The sequence below is a fragment of the Lathyrus oleraceus genome, chromosome 5 (genome assembly GCF_024323335.1).
Source record: "Lathyrus oleraceus cultivar Zhongwan6 chromosome 5, CAAS_Psat_ZW6_1.0, whole genome shotgun sequence".
NCBI lineage: Eukaryota > Viridiplantae > Streptophyta > Magnoliopsida > Fabales > Fabaceae > Lathyrus > Lathyrus oleraceus.
This window is the reverse complement of record NC_066583.1, coordinates 385391814-385411206: the sequence shown is the minus strand read 5'-3', so window position 1 is coordinate 385411206 and position 19393 is coordinate 385391814. Positions and strand designations below refer to the sequence as shown.

Here is a 19393-nt window from a genome sequence, read left to right as displayed (position 1 = left end):
GAACAAGTTTGATTCCAAAGCACAGAAAGGTATTATGTTAGGATACTCAGAATGCTCTAAAGGCTACAGAGTATACAACACAGAAACCAAAATTGTGGAAGAATCAATTCATGTCAGATTTGATGATAAGCTTGACCCTGAAAAGTCAAAGCTAGTTGAAAAATTTGCAGATTTAGAGATCACTCTTGTAGAATCTGATAATACTCCAGAAGCAACTGTCACTCAGAACTCTGAAGAAATTAAATCTCCAGAAATCCCAAAGAAAGTTAAAAGTCGTATCAACGTATCTGAAGATTTGATTCTGGGAAACAAGGACGAACCTGTCAGAACCAGATCTACCTTCAGGACTTCTGAAGATACTCCTCTGGGACTAGTGTCTCTGATTGAGCCTACGTCTTGTGATGAAGCACTTCAGGATAACGACTGGGTGGCAGCTATGCAAGAAGAATTAGATCAATTCTCAAAGAATGATGTCTGGGATCTCGTTCCTAAACCCAGAGGCACTCACGTCATTGGAACCAGATGGGTTTTCAGAAACAAGCTGAACGAGAAAGGAGAAGTCGTCAGAAACAAGGCTCGACTGGTAGCTCAAGGTTACAGTCAACAAGAAGGTATTGACTATAATGAAACCTTTGCTCCAGTCGCGAGGTTAGAATCTATTCGTCTTCTTGTATCTTTTGCTATTAGTCACTCTATCAAATTATATCAAATGGATGTCAAGAGTGCATTCCTTAATGGTTATATTTCAGAAGAAGTGTATGTCAATCAACCTCCAGGTTTTGAAAATTCAAACTTTCCAGAACATGTTTTTAAACTTAAAAAATCTTTATATGGACTTAAACAAGCTCCCAGAGCTTGGTATGAACGTTTAAGCAATTTTCTTCTGGAACAAAATTTTATCAGAGGGAAAGTTGATTCTACACTCTTCTGTAAAAACCTTAATAATGATCTCATGATATGCCAGATTTACGTTGATGATATTATTTTTGGTTCTGCTAATATCTCTGTTTGCCAAGAATTTTCTAAGTTAATGCAGGCAGAATTTGAAATGAGTTTAATGCAAGAACTAAAGTTCTTCTTAGGAATTCAAATTAATCAAACTTCAGAAGTCACGTATGTTCATCAAAGTAAATACATTAAAGATGTTCTGAAGAAGTTTGACATGACTGAATGCAATTCTGCAAAAACTCCCATGCACCCAACTTGCATTCTTGAAAAGGAAGAGGTAAGCAACAAGGTTTGTCAGAAGCTCTATCGAGGTATGATAGGCTCTCTTCTCTATCTGACTGCTACTCGTCCTGATATTCTCTTTAGTGTCTGTCTTTGTGCCAGATTCCAATCAGATCCTAGAGAATCTCATTTAACAGCAGTTAAGAGAATTCTTAAGTATCTGAAAGGAACTCCTAACCTGGGCCTGATGTATGAGAAAACATCAGAGTATAGACTCTCCGGTTACTGTGATGCAGATTACGCAGGAGATAGAATAGAACGAAAAAGTACTTCTGGAAATTGCCAGCTTCTGGGAAACAATCTGATATCCTGGGCTAGCAAAAGACAGTCAACTATCACTCTATCAACTTCAGAAGCAGAATACATCTCAGCGTCACTGTGCACAACTCAGATGCTCTGGATGAAGCATCAGTTAGAAGATCTGCAAATCTTTGAGAGTAACATTCCTATCTTCTGTGATAATACTGCTGCTATTTGTTTAAGTAAGAATCCCATTCTACATTCCAGAGCCAAACACATAGAAATAAAACATCATTTTATCAGAGACTATGTTCAAAAAGGGATAGTAACATTGAAGTTCATTGATACAGAACATCAATGGGCAGATATCTTTACTAAGCCTCTAGCTGAAGATAGATTTCTTTTTATCTTAGAACATTTGAACATTAAAAATTGCCCTGAGTGAAGTATGGCTCTGAAAATGTAAAATGAGACTCTGATAAAAACAAATGTACTTCTGCCTCTGACTCTGATACTTCTACCAGTTAAGAAGATATCTGAGTTAGAAATCTCCAGGAATCAATCTTTTGGTATTCCTGAAGATCAGATACATCAACACGTGGAGCACTAAACGTCTAACCCTAGAACTTCTAGACAGCTGTCAAAAGAAATTCAAAGGACAGACGTTTGAAATCTCCTTGAGCAGTGTGCGTACTATTGGGATTAGACATTCATTAATTAGATGTAATCATTTTTCCCCCAAGCGTGCAATCTTTAGCTTTGTACTAACGCAATTTGATGTGTCGTTTTGCATGTGTTTCACTTAGAGTATATAAACACTTTTCTCACATTTCACACACTTATCACTCTCACTCACTTTAAAACCCTAAACCTCTCTGAAGCATTCTCTGCAAGCTCTTCATCTTCATCAATCTTCATCTTCTTCTTCACCATGGACGCTCAACAACAAGAAGTGTTTAACTTTTCTCAACAAATGGAATCAAGCTCAACTGCTCAAACTTCAAGCATTCCAACTCCAACGGTTACAGGCGTCTCCATCACCCCTGTTTACAAAGAACCCCATGTTCTTGACCGTGAACGTCACATTAACCTATCAACCCCTTTTGAAGGACTGGAAGTGTTGTGTGAAACGCTAGTAGATTTCGACAACTTGAGAAGAAATGGCGTTGATCTTACTGGAGAACTTCGTCAACAAGGGTGGGAAAACTACTTCCAAAGGCTTTATGGTCCTGTTTACCCACTTCTCATCAAGGAGTTCTGGAGATTTGCAGATGCAGATGACCATTTCATCGTCTCCTATGTTCTGGGGGTAAAGATTGTAATTACTGAAGGGTCAATTGCCTCTTTACTGAACATGGAGAGAGATGGAGGAAAAAGGATTTACAACATCCCTCCTAGGTCAAAGCGCATTACTGATGTAATCAATCCAACAATCTTCAAACCCAACACTGAAGGAAATCCTTCAAAGAACAAAGAGCTGCATCAGAACCTCAGAGTGTGGCTGAAGATCATTCTGGGAACTATTCACCACCGCCCAACCTCCAACTCCTCTGACTACATCAATGCAGATCAGAAATGCATTCTGTATTGCATTCAGAAGGGTGTGAAGATCTGCCTCCCTGCTCTCCTTTTCAGATACCTCAGAGATTCTGTCAAGGAAACCAGAAATAACATGAAGCCCAGATCCTACATCCCTCTGGGAAGATTGCTATCTGATGTCTTCATTGAGAATGGACTGGTAGATCATCTGGAAAAGAACAAACTGATGGATGATCTGGCAATAGATACTGGGAAGCCTCTGAACGCCAGAAATCTCAAGAGTATGGGAATAATCAAGAAGATTCAAGTCAGACCCACTATGGATACCTCCTGGGATGCCTTGAAAGATCAGAGGAAGCTGCCCCATGGTCTTGCAAGGTTCTTCAAAAATGAACCCAGAGATGCGGTTGCTATCTATCTTCAGCGTCTGCTGGATGAAGGCGTTGACATATCTGACTTCAGCCTCGACGACTGTCTGGATTCAGAAGAAGACTTCGTCAGATACAAGAGAGGTCTCTCTGAGAAGAAGATTGCATCACAGGCAAAGAAGGCCAGAATTGGAGAAGCTTCTGGAAGCAGATCTTCAGCTCCTCTGAATATTTCTACTGGTACATCTGTTCCTCCCATTACCTCTGTACCTCCTATGGTTTCCTCTAACCCTTCCTCTAATCCTCTCCCAACACCACCCATTTATACAACCTCTGAAATCCCACCTTCAACCACCAGAACCTCCCAACCTTCACCAGTTTTAAATATCGCCCGTACATTCATACCTCCTTCTGAACCTAAACAAATAAACCAAAGCACTTCCTCTTCATCATCCTCAGAACCAGAATCACCCCCATACCTTTCTATCTCTTCTGACCATGAATACTCTGACCCTGACTCCCCAACCATAGCTCAAATTTATGCTCAAAAATTCGCTTCACAACAACCAACAGAACCTGAAATAACTTCACCACCACAACAAACAACTACCCTTACTTCTGAAATACAACCTTCTGAAGATCAACCCTCTGACCTTCCCACTTCTGATATCAACCCACCAAACACCTCTGCTGCACCTGAATCAGAAACTGAAACTGAACCCTTAGATTTAAACCCTCTTTACGCTTCACCCCAAAGATCTGAACCTCAACCTGAATCAGAAACTGAACCAGAACCTCTAACTCTAAATCTCAGCCCTCCAACATCTCCACCTCATACCTCTGAACCTGACCTTTCTATACCTACCCTTGAGGAAGCCATCATGTTGGTAGCAGGGGCTTCAGTACAAAAGGTCAAGTCTCTGACCACTAACTCTGAAGTCAGTGATGATCCTGACTCTGTAAGGACACACTGGAACAGAGTCATTGGCTGGATGACCTCTGAGGCTTTTAGACTGAAGAACATCTCTGAACAAGTCAGAAATGGCTACATCAGAGATGCTGAGGCAAGACTCCAGGAGAGACTTGCCAGAGAAGCTGAAGCCAGAAGGCTAGAGGAAGAGAGACTTGCGCGAGAAGCTGAAGAAGCTAGAAGATTGGAAGAAGAAAAAGCTCGTCAAGCTGAAATCCTAAGGGAAAAGGAAGCTGAAGCTAAGGCTCTGGCAGATGCTGCTGCTGCTGCAGAAGCTGAAGCACAGGCCGCTGCTGAAGCACAACAGGCTCTGACTCTAGGGGAGTCCTCTTCTGTCATCCCTATGGTTCTTCAGACTCTGAAAGAACTCAAGCAAGATCAGAATGAACTCCGGGCCAGAATGAACAAGCAAGATACTGTCAACGACAACATTCAGAACATGCTGGCTATGTTGCTTCAGAGAATGCCTCCGCCTCCGAACCCTTAGGCACTTAGGATTTATTTTGCTTGCCTGTTGTTTTATTTTGCCTTCTCTGAATCTGATGTTTTCCTGTTGTCTTGTTGCCTTTGTGCCTTTTATCTGAATACATTGTTTTTCTCTTAATTTATTTACTTTTGCTATGTCTTTTTGATTCTGACAAAAAGGGGGAGAAGTCATTAATAGCTCTGATGAAAATATTGTCTAAATACCTTAAGCATTCTGCAACATATTTTTCTTAAAAATAAATTTATCTAACCTGGACTTAAGAAATTGCAGAAGGTATCAAGAAACCTCTTTACTTAGAAGCTCTAGTAAGAACTTCTGAACTCCCTAGCACTATCTCAGGGGGAGCTTCTGTCTATCTGATCTGATATTATTCATGTTTCATCTGCTAATAAAGGTTGTTTTGTCATCATCAAAAAGGGGGAGATTGTAAGAACAAAAATTGTTCTACAACAGATTCCTTGATTTTGATGATAACAAAGGATGAAACCAAAAATGGCACCCTAACGAAAAGTGTCTAAGTGTGCAGGATTCTAAAGAAAGAAGGAAGAAATCTGATGATGTCATCAGATACAAAACCAGATCGGATACAAATTATCAAATGATCAGAAGCATCTAAAGTGGAAACAAGTTCAAGAAAGTCTAACTCTGAGCATAACAGCAAAGTATCAGAAGCATCTGAACAAGATGTAAGCTCTAGAAGTTCTGACTCTGAACAACGCTATCTCTAAGCTCCAGAAGTTCTCAGCGCTATCTGAAGAAACTATCTGAACTCACAAGAGATCAACATCAGAAGCAAGATTCCAAGATTCTCCAGAAACACAAATACTCTGAGCATGGAATTGCTAATCATGGAAGAGTAACGTTTAAGTCAAGAAAAGATTTGCAAATGGATTTCCTAATAGAGAAAGAGACGTTAATCTCTAATTTCAATAAAGAAAATACTATATGTGGTAAGTAGTCATTTCAAGAAGAGAAAGTCATCCTGCAGAAGCTATTTATGTGATGGCGTAACTTCATCTCAATATCCACCAGTTTCAACCACTACCTCACTGTAGTATAAAATGGGCTGCAATCTACATTGAAGATTCACAACACAACACATACAAGCAGAAATTATACTGAAACATCAACGCACAAGAAAACTTTTTTGCTCTCTAAATCTTCACGAAGCTTTTGCTTATAACGTGAATCACTTTGTTCTTACTATTGTAATATTAGCTTATCTTAGAAGCACTCTAGATTACATAAATCTTTCATCTATTGTTTGTTGATTTCCTCAAGTGACTCTGTGTAGTCTGTATACTTGAGAGGACTAAGAGATTTTTCTCTTAGACGTTGTTTGTAATCTTTCAAGATTAGTGGATTAAGTCCTTGTTGAAGGCGAAATCACCTCGGCCGGGTGGACTGGAGTAGCTTTGTGTTATAAGCGAACCAGTATAAAATCATTGTGTGGTTTTCATTTTGAAAAAGCGCTTATTTTTCCAAACAATTCAAACCCCCCCCCCCCCCCTTTCTTGTTTTTCTCACCTTCACATTAGTTGCTTAAGTTCATTTTGAACTTGCTTTTGCTTGGTTGCTTAACCAATTAGGTATTTTCTCTTCTTCATGTAGTGTCTGGAAGACCTGGCCTGTTACTTGGCCAGGCACCTGTCTGAAGTCCTCCTTAAGAGGCAATGCTTGTGATTGTTTATCTTTGTCCCCAAGCAGGAAAAGTCCTTTGATAAGGCAATTGGTAGATAAAAGAGATGTGTAGTCCATCTCCTACTATTCTGTGTGTCATCCCTTTGCTCACATTACATGTTGTAGCATTGTGGATATTAACCCAAGATCTATAGAGTCATTAACTTGTGGAGAGAGTTCCAACTTTCTGAACTCCCACACCTTCTATCATTTGAAGCTCTCCCTGACCAGGGATAAGAGCAATGAGGCACACCCCTCATATCCTTTTCATCTGCTTCACCTTAACTCTCAATGTTAAGGTTAAGAGCACCACTTACCCCATTCCAGTTGACTTTAAAGTCTAACCCTTGCTTGAGCCTAATTGCTTGTATATAGTGTGTGCTAACTGAATCATTGACTGCTTGTTGGTTCATCTGTACATGTTTGCTTGTTTGCCTTTGTGCATTTATCATCATTAATTGTTCATTATTGCATGATCACCATTTCATATCTTTTTGACACATCTTTGTTTGCCCATTGAGGAATCAACTGTAAGTCCATTCATTGGCCATTGTTCCTATGATTTGGAAGGGATTGAGTGTAAGACCATTTCATTGGCCACCTATGTCCTCTTTGCTTAGTGCTTTTGTTTGTTTGTTGCATGTGAGGATTCAATTGTAAGACCATGTTGTTGGCATTTGTATTCCTATGATCATCTGTTGGAGATTAGAGTAAGCCCAGATAGATTGGCATCTGACATCCATGTTTTGTTTGTGTTTTAGGAGATTGGAGTAAGCCCATTTATTGGCATCTGATATCCATGTTTTGTTTTGCTTTAGGAGATTAGTATAAGTCCATTTATTGGCATCTGATATCCTTGTTTGTTTTAGGAGACTGGTGTAAATCCATTTATTGGTATCCGGTATCCACCTTTGTCTGTGAGATTGGTATAAGTCCAGTAATTGGCATCCGGTATCACTTGTTTTGCTTATTTGTTATTGCTCATTGCTTTTTCCTAAGGACACACTTGAATCATCTTCCATATGATTTCAAGAGGTGAACCTTTCTGAGAAGTTTTACACTCCGTTATCCATACCCTCTTTGTCCTAAACCTTTTCACATGTTGCTTTCAAAACTTGAAATAATTGTTGTGCAAACATCTTCATGTCTTTCCAAATTAGAAACCTGGACCTTAAGTCCTTGATTTTTCAAACTTCACTTTTGATAACACTCCTTTTTGAATTGAACCTTAATCATACCTTGACCATATTTTGTGAATACTCATAATCAATTAACTTCACCCATTCAATTGTTTTAATGGCTTTGTCCATTCTTGTTAAGTTTTTCACACATTAGCCATAGGTTTCAATTACCATAGTGGTTGATGTAAATCTTACCTTATCCTTAGTGAGTTGATTGTAAGTCTTCCATACTTATTATAGGGTTAACCCCTCACTAGTATGTTGAAGTCGTCCTCGCATAGTGGATTGTTGATTCAGGTTGAGTTTTCTCCCGTGGATAACGAAAGACCTTAGGGCTTTTGTTCTAAAATCAATTCACACACTTTTGGAAATCTTTTAGCCGAACTACGGCGTTTTGATCCTTACCTTTCATGGAAGGTACGTAGGCAACGGGTTCATCCGTTCAAACACAAAAACAATAAAAATTGTATATTCTTTTCTCATCATCCCATTCATGTTTGCACAATAATATTTTCATAACAAACAAACATTTCATACAACAATTATGAAAAGGGCTCCCTAGGAGTACCTAGGACGTTTTGGGTGCCTAACACCTTCCCATTGCGTAATTTACCCCTTACCCAGATTCTCTGATATTTTCATTAGTTTTCTATGCGTAAAACTTCTTAGGCTTTTGTTCACTTTTTAGCCATTCCTTAGGATAAATAAAAGTGCGGTGGCGACTCGATTCTTTGTATGCTTTGCTTTTGATTTAATCAATAAATCATAAAGTGACGAATACACCGCTACAATAACTAATCACACTGAATCACACCGCGTTTTTGACTCAGATTTCACATGTTTTTTAGGTCTTTATTATCATTTTGCTTGTGTTATGCTTTCTTTTGTGTTGTTTTCAGGTATTTAGCTCTTTCAAGACCTTTTTAGAAGAAACGAAGCAAAAGAGCATAAAATTAGGGTTTTTGGCAAAAATTGTACTCATGGCGTTCTGCATGGCGACCGCTATAGGAGAAGCCATGACACATCAGCCCTCAACCAGGAGGAAACTACCACGATCCCATGAACTTCCCCATTTACTCACATGGCGGGCGCCATGGAGGGGTGGCGGGCGCCACCTTTGCATTTCACATTCCCACTAAAGAGAAGTTGCAGGGCATCCCGGTCTTTGCATGCTGCTAAGTTCCTCTATAAATAGGTCGTTCTAGCTCATTTCCAAATCATCCAACTTAGTTTACAACACTAAGACTATATTATCATCTGTAAAAGCGGTAATCCGTCACATCGAGGGGTTATCGCACCTTAGAGAAATTGAGTTGGAGCACTTTGATTTTGCTGTCGTCTTTATTTTCAAAGTCAAAGGTTTATTTACTTCCTTGTACCAGATTTAAAGCCTCCGTTTGGAGCAGGTTCCAATTTAATCGCATTTTTATTTTACTTGCCATGCCTTACTTTATTTAATTTCTTGCTATGCTTTACTTTATTTAATTTCTTGCCATGCCTTACTTTGTTTAATTTCTTGCCATGTTTTACTTTATTTAATTTCTTGCCATGCTTTACTTTATTTAATTTTCCCGCCATTATCTTTATTGCTTGTTTGAATTGTTTTACACGCTTTACTTGTTCTTTACGTCTTACATTCTAAACAACTTTTCATCATGATCAATATCGTTGTGTTTGTTTGTATTACCATGTCTGGCTAAATCTTTCAAAGGTTAGAATGTAAGGATCGCGGTTAAAGAGATGTTTCACATATTGCATCTGTAGAAATGCTTTAGGGGCTGTTTTGATTCTTAATTCGAGTTTTCTAAAACAAACTTGGTTAATTTTAACTACTCAAGGAGTGCGAAAGCACCCTGGCTTAGTTAACTAGGATTTTTTATCACTTTAAGGAAAAACGATTTTTGAAACTGTTTTCAGACGCGTTGATAGATTTAAAATCAGGAAACTCCTTAGGTAAAACTTTCCGAATCAAAATCACTTTTCAACTAAGCTTACGGGTCTTATATCTTAAAAATAGGTTTACTACTTTAGCGTTCTACGCACCTTTTATAAGTGACAATAAAAGACCTTAATTTAAGGGTAAACTCGGTTCTGAATACGCGAAAGTGACAGTTCCTGTTAAATGGATTCTTTTCAAGAGTAGAAAATATTGCCCCATAAGTAGTTCCATTTAGACAATCGAAACATCGTTTAACTGACGTGAAATACATTCAAGCCTATCTTTATCTGCACTGTATTTATCATTTTTTTATTTACTATTATTTTGCAACATCAATATCTCATTTGTACCGCCTTAGATAAACATCGTAACAATAGTAATCGATAGCTTGACGATTTGGTCTCTGTGGGATCGATATTCTTTTATATTACTCTGACGCGATTCGTGTACTTGCGAATATAGCGATCAAGTTTTTGGCGCCGCTGTCGGGGACCAACTTCGTCAAATTTTGTACCATGTCGTTACACCGTCTAGACTAAGGCATTATTAGCCGGTAAATGCGAAGAACCCGTAGTACCAGAAATTTAGTAGATCCTTTAGCGGAACCCGAACGTTACACTCGTACACGCCTCTTACTCGTCAGAATTAAGAAAGCTATGGCTGAGAATCGCGACCGGAGACCTCTTAAGGAATTTGCCCAACCCTCTGACAAGGAACCTAGTTCTGGTATAGTAAACCCCCTCATTCCTGCCAACAATTTCGAACTAAAACCATCTTTACTGCAATTAGTGCAACAGAACCAATTCGTGGGTCTCGCTACTGAGAACCCAAGTCAACATTTAAAAGTCTTTATCCAACTGGCCGACACCTTTAAATCCAACGGTGCTTCACCTGATGCGATTCATTTAATATTATTTCCTTTCTCCCTCAGAGATAGAGCACGTTCGTGGTTAGATTCACTTCCAGCTAACTCAATAACTACCTGGGGAAGACCTTAGAAGAGTATTCCTTGCTAGATATTTCCCCCCTAGTAAGACTGCTGTTCTTCGAAACCAAATAACTAGATTTACTCAAAACCAAGGAGAATCACTTTTTGAAGCTTGGGAGAGATGCAAAGAGCTGTTAAGAGTCTGTCCTCACCATGGCCTAGAACAATGGTTGATCGTTCATACATTCTACAATGGACTCCATTATAACACAAAGATGAACATCGACGTTGCCGTTGGTGGCGCGCTGATGAACAAACCTTACCCTGAAGCTTGTGACCTAATTGAGGATATGGCCCAAAACCATTACCAATGGGGAACTGAACGAGCATTAGTAGAGAAAAAGGAGCCCCAAGGTGGAATACATGAGATAAGTTCTATGCACATGATGCAAGCGAAAATGGACGCTTTAGCCCTTAAGGTCGAACATATTTCTACAAACTCTAACACCGCAGCGGTAGTCCACACCGAGTGTGAACTTTGTGGATCTAAAGGACACAAATCGGCGAAATGTAACCTTTTGAATGACCTGAACACCGACCAAGTGAATTACGCCCAAGGTAACCCATTTTCAAACACTTACAACCCTGGATGGAAGAATCACCCGAACGTTTCCTATAAAAACCAGAACCCTATCCAAAATCTTTCACCTCAAAGACCACAAGGTTTTCAAGCCCAAAAACCAAATCAACCTATGCAAGTTGTGCCCTAGAAGCCTAACCTTGAGAAGATCATGGAGAACTTTATATCAGGCCAGACTCGGCAAAATAAAAAATTCCTAAACCAGAACATTCACGTAAACGAACTGATAACGCAATTAGGGACTAAGGTTGATCAAATAATTACTCATAATAAGATGCTTGAAACCCATATCTCACAGGTTGCACAGAACCAAGCCCCGCAAACTAAGACTCGTACACAACCTAAGAAAGTATTGGTTAAAAAGGAATTTTTTTAATCAAAAATAAAAGGTAAAATCACACCGCAATAGTAAAAAACAAAAACATCTGATTTTAAACTCAATTGTACATCACTTGTTTTTCTTAAGTCTATTCGCTGCCCCTTTTGCACCGTTTGTATCTTCCACAAGCTTCTCCACGACCTGTTCCATAAAAAATTATTATAGTACATTACATGCAATAAAAACTTCAAAATAAAACAAACTTATCTTTATACATATACATAGTCAAAAAGAAAATTGCCTGTCCACCAAGGATTTTAGTGGTGACACGTTTTCCCAAATCATAAGTTTCGAAAATGGTAACGCCTTCGTCTCTAGCAAAGTTTGTAGTAGTGTTATATCCTCGTTTTTTTTTGCAACAGAAGTCATGAGAGAAGTGATTATTTATATAGTGAAGTGGAAGATTCCAAAAACAAAAATGATATAACCAATTCACGTGCTGTTAGAAGGATTCTGATGATATGTGTCATGTATATTGCTTCCATTCGATAATGTTCTCATATCAGATGACGAATAATCACTTCCTATATTTGAAATCTACAAAAATTTAAATTTTTATTATAGATTTAAATGCATTTTTGATCCCCTAATTTAAACGTTTTAAATAATTGGTCATCCTTTTACAAAATCAACTATTTTGGTCCTTTAATTTTGATTGTGTTTGGATTTGCATGGTCTCCTATCCAATTTTGATTATGTGTCAATTCATTAATGACATGACAGATAATATTTGGATTCATGTCAGCAAACCAATATTTTACAATATCCATATGGATATTTTAATTTAGAAAATATTTTTTAAAAAAATTAAAATAAAAAATAATTAGAAAATCAGAAATTGAAAATGTGTCTTCTTCTCTCCATTTGTTCTTCTTCTTCTCTCATCCATCATGAGATTCATCTTCTTCTCTCCATCGTGTTCAAATTCCTGGTCAAATCCCAACTCGTCGTCTCTACTGAAGATGTCGTAGTAGTTTATCTATAGCCATGGAAGCATATCCTCTAATCGTTCGAGGTATGTATGCAAGTGTGGTTTGGATGCTCCGTTGATGAAAACATGGACAGATGCTAATCCAGATCTTCGTTTCTATGGATGTGGGATGCATAAGGTATGTATTAGTTTCTCCATTGATGTTTACAAATTAAATGTTAATGTTATGGTATTGGATGAGATTTATTCAACTTCATCTTCATTGATGCTTACAGATTCAAGGTTACAAGAAATGCAATCACTTTATTTGGTTGGATGAGGAGATGAATTTTAGGGAAAAATAGTTAATCTCTGCATTATTAAAGAATATAAATGAAGAGAATGCATTGTTTAAATCGTACAAAGAAAAAGAGGAAGAATTGAAGATAAAAGAGAAGATGTTGAAGAAACAGTTGAAGATAAATTAGATGTTGTTGTTTGTTATGTTGTTTGCATTTGTTGGGACAACTTTGATGAAATAGGTTGTAGGTTGATTAGGTTCTAGTTTATGTTGTTATGTTGTCTGATATAATATTGTAAGGTGGATTGTAATACAATTTGAATGAAAATTCTGGTTATGATCTTATGTTGTCTGGTATAATGGTTATGTTGTTATGTTGTCTGATATAATGCATACTGCTATTACTGGTTATGTTATTATGTTGTCTGATATAATGCATACTATTATTACTGGTTTTGTTAGTCTGATATAATTTGACCTGAAATTTCTAACTCATAATTTGGACCTGTAATTGGATTGTCATTTTTAATGCATACTGCTTGTCGCAACGCGAAAAACAACCGGCGGAAAAGGACAAACAAACAGAGCCGCCACCGTGCGTTATTTATCTCAAAGGAGGGAAAGAAAACGCTCGAAGTAAACCTGGAAAGGAAATGGTCTTACGACCGGAGATTGCAAGGATCAGGAGTCGGTTACGCAAGGGGAAGGTATTAGCACCCCCTCACGTCCGTCGTACTCGACGGGATCCACGCTCAAAAGAATAGAATAAGGTTGCTGAATAACTGCTCAAAAAGAATGCACACACACTGGAATAAACAGGCGGGAGAGAATGGAGGAAGATGACTCGGCAGTGTAACAACCCATTTTTTTTAGTATTGAATTATTATACTATTATTATTATTATTTTAATTTAATTATGTGGAGTGTTAATTAATTAATTGGTGTATTAATTCATTATCTAGTGGATATGAGAAATAATTAAATAATTGAATTAATTAATTAACTTGGTTGCATAGTGAGTGGTTAATTATTTAAATTTAAATAGAGGTATTTAAATATTAGGTATCATTGGGCCTGGTGATTAAATTAGATGATTTAAGCCCAACTAGAATACTATTATAAATAGTAAGAGTGAAGGAAGTGAGAAATATAATTCACTTGAGCACTGAAGACAATAGAGAAAGAGGAAAGGAAAAACGAGAGGAGTCAAGGTTTCAATCAAATTGACAAGGTAAGGGGGGAAATCCTTATTATTATGGGTTAGTATGATTGGATCAATGGGTAGGAACATGTTTTAGGTTGAAATCCTTAATTGGCATGGTTTGGAATTATTAGGTCTTGATAAATACTCTTGAATTGTGATTATTAAATTATGCTAAAACTGTGAATGAATATATATTTGGATGAGTCATAATTTTCTGAACGTGTAGCTTTTTACGGAATCGAAATCGGAGGTCCGGAAGTCCTCCAACGATGAAAAATGCGGGGAAATCTGCATTCTGTTCGTTGTTAGCGCAGGAACAACATTCTGTTTTGCGTTAACCGGTTAACCCAGGGCGTTAACCGGTTAACACTGTTGCGTTATTGAAAAATTACATTCTGTCTTGCGTTAACCGGTTAACCCAGGGCGTTAACCGGTTAACACTGTTATAAATTGCCAAGAAGCGGATTCTGTTTTGCGTTAACCGATTAACCCAGGGCGTTAACCGGTTAACACTGTTTGAAAAGTGAAAAATTGATATTTAAATGTTGTGTGCGTTTTGGAATGAAATTTAAGTGTACATGTTTGATGATTGGCCTATATTTGTGAATAATATATTGAACGAATGTGTATGTATACCAATACTGATTTGTGAATGATTTATGGTTATGGATGTGTATATGTAATCGTAATTGATGTGTTGTGATGAATGTGTATATGTACCAATTGTGAGTCATGGTGATATGTGGGACGTTAAGACGGTATATAGGTGGTCTTAATTGCATATGTGTTGGTATGTGTGCATTCATTCATAGCATGGTTGACTTTATTGTGGAAGTGGTGAAACTGTGGGTTCACATGAGCAGACGTTGATTCTCAATTGGAATCAGGCGTAGTATTAAGCGGTGATCCTTCATTGGAAACAGACGTAGCAGACGTTAATCCTTAATTGGGATTAGGCGTAGTATTAAGCGGTGATCCTTCATTGGAAACAGACGTAGGGCTTTGGTCTTGTCCGGATCGGAAGCGTGGCTTGGATTCTAGATATTGAATCGGAAAGCGATGAAACTTTGAGTTCACATTGAGGTACCACATGCATAGAGTCACATTGTCTTGCATTGAGTCGTCTATAGTTATGTGATCATTGAATGCATGTATTGATGTGGATGCGATGTACGTTTGAAATATGTGAGATGATTGTTGGTTAATATTATTGACGTGATTATACCAAGTGTGATGAATTCTTGAATTGTGTTTTAATTCATTGTGCCTTATTATGCTATTTCATAATAATTTGAATTCTCACCCTTTCTGTTTGAATGTTACCTTTACATGGGTATCGTGCAGATACTACAGAGTAGTATTGCTGGAGTATGTGGACGGTAGCTCGCTCAAGAATAGCTGGAGAGTTTCCGTATTTAGTTTGAAATTAGGTACTGAGTCAATGCTCTGGTCATGTAACACTGGGTAGATTAGTGGTATTGAACTCATATCTTATTTAGATATGTTTTATGTTATTACTTGTTTATTTTAATTGGAAGTGATTACTGAGGGATGATCATGGTATGGGACATGAATCATTTTATGAAATACATGAGTATTCTCTATTTTCCGCTGTGAACGCATATTGCTTGAATATTCATGATGAGTAAAATGTGTTACTTCAAATGGCCAGGTGTATTGTTGGTTTTTGAAAGTTTTAAGTTTCGAAAACGTCGATGTGACGCCCTTTTCTTTATATGCGTGCTTATTTACTCTGATTATATGCTAAATAATTTGGGGTAGAAAAAGGGGTGTTACAGGCAGGATGTCGCATCCTGGGCCTACGTAGTTTGTCAGAAACAAACATCATAGTCGACGTAGTTCGGGGATATGGGAACGGGCTCGCTAGGATATCGCATCTTATGCCTACGTATCTCATCTGGAATGAGAATCAGAGCTACCGTAGTTCGGCTAACGCACGCCGAAACAAAACACAACACAAAGACGCTGAGACGTCAAAAGAAACACAAATGGAAATAGACTGCCAATGGCTGGTCTTACGTCCGACTCCAAACAAAAGAAACACAAACAGGAAACCGAATGCCAATCGCTGGGCTTATATCAGACTCCACAAACAAACAACAACAGACGGGAAACCGAATGCCAATCGCTGGGCTTACATCAGACTCCACAAACACACACCAAAAGGTTATCAAACAGACAAGCTAATAGGGAGTCTGGAACTCGAGCCTAATAGCCGTCAAGCAAACACACACAAAAAGAAAAGGTTGCCCGGAGAGATCTCGCACGATCTTCTGCCTACGTACCTCATCTGGTATGAGGATCAGGGCGACGTAGTTCCCCTTAACAGAGGAGAAACTTTCTCCTAACCAGAGACCGAGAAATAACAAACTAATAGGGAGACTGACTCGAGCCTAAAAGTTGTCATGCAATCCACAATAGTCCTAGGTTGAGGTATCTGAATCAAAACCTAACTCGCACAGGCAGCAAGTCAATCACACAACAAGTAAGCAACATAGGTGAACAGGTATCACACGCTATATGCAAACAAGTGGCTCATACAAGGCTGGGCTTTAGTCAAGGGGTCATATCAACCTCGACAAACAAGCCAACTGGAAGGGTATGATGAGGCTCTTAACCACTGACATTGACCGTCAAGGTGAGCAGATGAAAGGTAATGAGGATTGGACCTCATAGCTCTTAACCCGGGCCTGGGTGAGCTTGAATCAATGAAAACGTGGGGGTCCAGAATGTGGGACCCTACTCCACAATGACTGACTCTATATACAAGATTTTGGGTGTTTATTCAAAATGCATCAGCACGTAGTGCGAGCAAGATGAAAGACTCAACTGAATAGCAGGGGATGGATTGCACATCCCTTCTATCTGCCAATGCCTCTTCACTTAGGAGGTCTTTACATGTAACCATGCCTCATTGAGGTCTTTAGCACAAAATTAAACAATCAAGAACATGGCCTCTTAAGGAGGGCTTCAGACAGGTGCCTGCCAAAGATAGCAGGTCTTCCAGACTACATGGAGTTCAAGAGATTACCTAAGTGGTATGCCAACCACAAGCAAAGCAAAGCAACTCAAATAATGAGTTAAAGCGGCTAAAGTACCTGTAAGAAAATCAAATAAGTCAATATTCACATTCAGGCAACCAAACAATCAACAACAGTCAGACAATCCCAATATGCACAACAAGTAAGCCATAGAAGGCAAACACTCAAGTGATTCACTACCAAAGGACCTACAAAATAACCAAAGGTTATTAAATAAGTCAAATAGCAAAGCTCAAATGATAAGGCAACATCAACCATGTAGATGAATGCTTGATCCTGAAAGACAAAGCTCAAATTGTGAGTTCAAACCCCTAGGGCAAAGCCTAGGGTCAAAAGTGAGGCAAAAAGTCAAAACAGCAACCAATATTCCACATGAAACTCATTTAATCAAGTAAGAACATGTCCTAAAAAGGATCAAACTCAAATCAAAAGGCTAGGCCATCTAATGAACATGCTAAGGCAAAGGCACACAATGATGATCACAATTGGACATTAAGAATCAAAATTCCATATTAAAACATAAATGAATCAAACAATCATGAAAATTTTTATGTGCATACAACATGTCAAATTCAATCATCATGCCAAAAACTAGAATCAACAGAGCTCAATTGACCTAGCAATGAAAATGCACAAGTATGACATCAAATTGTGTAACACACATTGTCACACCTAAAGTTTATGTGTCTAAAACAGAGATGAAAAATGCTAAAAATGCACAACCAAGCCTAAAAAATCATGGAACATGTTGGGAATCAGCATACAAAATTTCATGGCATTTGGACAATGTATGAGCATTTCACAATAGAATGAATGAAGCATGTCACATTTTGCATATATGTTCAATCAACAGTCCACAATCAAAATTCCAGAAATGATAAAATCATGAAATTCATATCAAAAAATAAAGGACATCAAGATGATCATATAGCAAAAAATTGGAGGTGATTTGGATGTGTTTTCAAATTGTTATGAATTTTCTAAGTTGACATGAAAATATATGAATTAAATGAAGAAAATATATGAAAATATGGAGGGAAATGGAAAAGTGTGAGCAATTGGAAATAATGCTGTAGGCTGGAATCGAAGTGAGGTACCAGGCGCGTTCAAAACGACGCCGTTTTTTGCCAAGGCATTAAAAATCAAAAAAAGAATTGCCAATGTTGCGCCTGGGAATCGAAGTGAGGAGTAGGTGGACCAAAACGGCGCCGTTTCATTGAAGCCCTAGCCTCAAAACCAGGCGGTGGCGCTACTGTTCCTGGACGGCGGAAACCACCGTCTTCTTCATGAAGACAGTGGATGAACAGTGACCGTCATTAAATTTTTTTCCAGAATTTGCAAAAAGTTATACCGTTGGAACCGTCTCGTTGTGTACATCAAGAATCTAACCTCCATTCATGCTAAAACTCAATAATCAAAGCGAATCGAACCAAAACATTTATGAACATCAAACTTTAATTTCACATAACTTCTTCAAATCTCAACCAAATTTAATGAAATTTAGATCAGAATCACCAGCATGCAAAGCTCTACAATATCATGTCCATAAAATTAAGAATTAAGAGACTCGAAATTTCACCAACCTGGAATGGCAGTGATCAAAACAGTGTGTTCAAGGCCTCCAAAGTGTGTAGATCTCCTCCTTTGCTCTTGTTATGAAGCTTGATGTAGAAATGGATGCTTGCCACGACCTAGATCTTGCTTAATTTGCACTTGCCATTGATGTGTTCATATGCTTGACATGCTTCAAACCTTGCTCAATTTCCACAAAAAATGGATGAATCATGCTCCAAAGGTCATGAGGATGATGGATCTATCAAGAAAATGTGTGGTTGTATGGAGAAAATTTGAATTCCAATGAGAGAGAATTTTGGAGGGAAATTTTTTTTTAGATCTAGAATTTGTGATTATGAACAATCCTGTTATGATTTATCTTATATACCATGTGCTAATTACATTGTAATCACAATTAGACATGTACTAATCATAATTAAGGAGATTAGAGGTGTTTTGCAAATTTGGAAAAGTGAAGGTGCATGGATAATTTTGGACGTGAACAGTAACATGTGAGGGTGTAAACTCACTCAAAATCTTCCAGTGAACACAATGGCAATGGTATTTTGTTCATGTGATGCACCAATTTTAAATTTGTCATTTTCCCTCCAAAATGAGCATGCATGGGAAAATGATTATATGATTAAATTTCATGCAATGAAATATGGGATTTGGAAAATATAGGTCAAGACAAGAAATTTGCAAAAAGAGTGGCTTCATTTGGAGCTTTGAGCCAAAAGTTATGGCATTTGGAAGTTTCAAGCACACTTGATGATCATTT

At 38.0% G+C, this 19393-nt stretch overlaps 1 non-coding gene across 1 annotated transcript; it reads right to left on the bottom strand.

Annotated features, from left to right (window-relative positions):
- Positions 1-10675: 10675 nt before the first annotated feature.
- On the bottom strand, positions 10676-10782 carry LOC127090213 (small nucleolar RNA R71). Its single transcript, XR_007791741.1, has one exon. It is a non-coding gene; the product is annotated as a small nucleolar RNA R71 (small nucleolar RNA).
- Positions 10783-19393: the final 8611 nt, after the last annotated feature.